Raw genomic sequence first — 3,794 nt, 5'->3', positions numbered from 1 at the left:
ATATCATCTCTGGCCACTGATATTCTTGGTCTTCATCAGACCTACCAACTATGAAACACCTTCAAGTTCATTGAAATTGTTTCTTTTGTCTGATTTTTTTTTTTTTCCGCCAGAGCATTCCTTACATCATTTAGCATTAAGGAATTGGATGAAATTTCATATTATCAAGGATGTGTGCTAGTTTTCTACTTTCCATTTATTGCCTCTTAACTCCACACCCATTCTTGGTATTTTAGAAAATTACTAGGGCCCTGGCCAGTTTGGCTCAGCGGTTGGAGCATCAGCCTGCAGACCAGAGAGTCCTGGGTTCTGTAACCGCTAGGGGCATGTACCACAAAAAAAAAAAAAAAAATTACTAGGATACCAATTTGGAGAACAGATAGGTACAGAGTGAAACTGTTTGTAGATGTCAGATTTGTAGTCTGTCTTTATAGGCCAGGGAAAACATCATGGTTTTATGAGCTAGGGTATTGACAGGTGGGATTTAGAGAAGTGGACAGGTTAAAAATTAAGTTAAAATACCAAATGCAAGACATTGCAAATAAATGAAAATGTAGATAAAGAACAGATAAAATCAGTCCTGGGTTGGAGAGATGGGCATATCAACCAGTGTCCATCCATAGTTGAATGTTATAACTAGAAGATATATAAACCAGAACCAGCCCACATATTAAGTGAATAACCATAAATAAATAAAAATGGAGCCTGTAGTTATATGATAAAGGACATAGAGTTATTCATTCATTCATTTATTCATTTATTCAATATTGTTTCAGAGCTTCATGATAGCACTAATAAGTGACCATTGTATTAAGGGAGGGGTATAAACAATAGGTAACTGTTCATCATCTTCATGATTACTGCAAGTCTTCTTTCCTAAAAAAAGATATACTTGTGACAACTTTAGCTTTTTGTAACTTGTGCTTAATATTTTCTACTTCACTTTTAAAGCTGTGCTTCATTCTTCATCATCATGCTCTGATCTACAGAAGGCTGATATTATATTGCCAGGTTTCCTTGCCCCTTTGTTTCTCATTGGATTCAATTAATGGAGAAATTAGTAAGATGTCCAAGGGATAAGTAAAATGTATGGAATTCTTACTGCCTTGGGTCTCACCTTACAGTGGTCTCCAAGGGCCGTTTCCAAAGGCCACAGATCTTGTCAGAACTCTTTTCAGTCATTATTCTCTCTGGTTTATTTTATTTTATATTTTTGTTAATCTTCACCTGAGAACATTTTCCCATTGATTTCTAGATAGAGTGAAAGGAAGGGAGAGAGGGCGAAACATTGATGTGAGAGAGACACATTAATTGGTTGCCTCCTGCACTATCCCAACCACGGCCTGGGATTGAACCTGCAACCCAGGTACATGCCCTGGACTAGGAATCGAAGCTGAGACCCTTTGGTCTATGGGCTGATGCTCTAACCACTGAGAAAACCATCCAGGCCCTCTCTGGGTATTTGTAATTGCTTTCTATCCTGTCTCTTCATACTCAAATTTGTAAAACACAGTGATGATTCTGAAGCTAAAATGTCTAAATTTGAGGTTATCACTGTCCCTGTGTAGTGTAAGACCCAGCTTTTTCATTCTGTGAACTGATTACACAGCAATGTGATTGCAGCTTCAACATTTCAAATTTTATTGCTCTATAGTTGATATGAGTAGTTACTATGTACACTGAGTAAAGTTAGAATCAGTATGGGAAATATTTGGTTCTGGAATTAAATTGAATTTAGTGGAAGAAAAATAATTCACCAAAGATAAAATATGAAAAAATAAAATTCCATGTCTCTTATTTTGTCCTGGAAGACTCTGGATTGGAAGTCAATATGCAGGCCATTGACTAAAGAACGTGTTCAGAACTAGCATTTGTGAAAGGAAAGGGGAGGAAGCAGGGTTCGGCAGAGGGGTACTTAGAGCTGTGATGGAGTTCGAGGGGACCCTCTGGGGAATTCTGAAGTTAGTATGATCCTTCAAAGCTTTTCAGAACATTTTCAGTATTGGCTGAAGACTTTTATGCTGCAACTTCGATCACTCTTTGTATGCAGAAGGCGTAGGGCAGGGAGCTCAACCTTGGGCAAGGAACCTCACTTCAGACTTAGAAGCAATCTTCAAGGACAGTGGAGGGCCGCCAGCCAGCAGAAGAACTATCTGCTTGGATAATACATCTTCATTCTGGAAGGTGGATCTTGGCAACGCATCCTACTACCTACCACATTTTATGTTCTACTTTCAACACATAATCTTTAATTTTTGTATATTTTATTCCAAATGCTATTTGGTCTGTGGTTTTCGTTTTTGAATCATATGTTTGTTCTTTTGGCAGTCTAGCTCAATAGCATACCGTTCTCTTCTTCATCCCCCCCATACTGCTTCATCACATCACTTCCTGCTGTCCTCAAAGTCTGAACTATAAATCAGGAATGCAACCTGACACATTGGATGCTTCAAGTGAGTAATCTTGTCCACTTCCTCCTCCTCCTAACCTGACACTTCCCAGGGTACCCTTCCTCTTATGTCCAGATTACCAAATGCATGCTGAATCTCAACTTTCTGTCTTTAACATTTAGGTTTTTCAGACTGATCACCCTACCCCCTTACCATATATAATTAAATCTTACATGTATTTAAGATTATGCTCATATATTACATAATCCACTATGCCACTGCTGGTCACCACACCCTATACTCTTGCCTCCCTATTATATTATATATAATTTAATATTGTTTATATTATGCTATGTAATAATTGTTGGCTTACATGTTTGACCCCTTCTACAGAGTATGAGATTTTTATAGAAAGGGACTGTGTATTATCTCTTTGTTTCAAACATATACAGGGCCCCAAGAAGATACCCAATGAATGCATGTTGGGTGAATGTTTGACCACAACCCTGATAATAATGCAAACTTTAAAAGAACAAAGAGACAGGCTCTCTATGATAAGGTCTTTTTGACTCAATATAAGTGTTCAGTCAATATGTGAATGGTTAACAGTATTGAAAATGATAATGGCTTAATGATTTCATGGTCCCTGGTGGTTCTAAAATCCAATCATTCAATACTTTTATATGTCAGTAGGGTTATAGAGAAAAAAAACAATGGAAAACTAGAAATCATTGACTTGCTCCCTCCTTTTTTAGTTTAGTTTGATTCCTTTCCACATAGCAACTCTGAAACTGGTCTATATTTCTTTCTTTTTAAAAAATATATATATATTTTATTGATTTTAGGAAGGGAGAAGGAGAGAGAGATAGTAACATCGATGAGAGAGGACACTGATTGGCTGCCTCCTGCAAAACCCCACTGGGGATTGGGTCCACAACCTGGGCAAGTACCCTGACTGGGAATCGAACCAGCAGTGTCTTAGTGCATCAGTCAATGCTCAAACAGTGAGCCACACTGACAGGGCTGAAACTGGCCTATATTTCTAGTGCCAGTTAGTGTGGGACACCGAGAGGAAAGGAACTGACAGGGCCTTGTTTGCTCCTCATTGTTTCTGTTTCACGTGGAAGTCAGCATGCATTCTCATTTCTTGATACTTTCTGTAATAACTTTGATAATAACCACAGCCTTAATACAAATATAGAGCATCCTTTCCCTATATATACATATACGTGTGTGTGTGTGTGTGTGTGTGTGTGTGTATATGCTTTGTTCTTTATACTATCAGAGATGCTGGAAGTATATTAATGAATATTAAACTACATTAAATCCATGTTCCTGGAAAACATAGGGGAAGAAAATAATATGCATTTGATTCATATTTAGACTTTTCTTTCATAAGTGATA

Source organism: Molossus molossus, unplaced genomic scaffold (genome assembly GCF_014108415.1).
Source record: "Molossus molossus isolate mMolMol1 unplaced genomic scaffold, mMolMol1.p scaffold_m16_p_13, whole genome shotgun sequence".
Classification (NCBI taxonomy): Eukaryota; Metazoa; Chordata; class Mammalia; order Chiroptera; family Molossidae; genus Molossus; species Molossus molossus.
The sequence above is the reverse complement of the archived record's forward strand: the minus strand, read 5'-3'. Positions refer to the sequence as shown.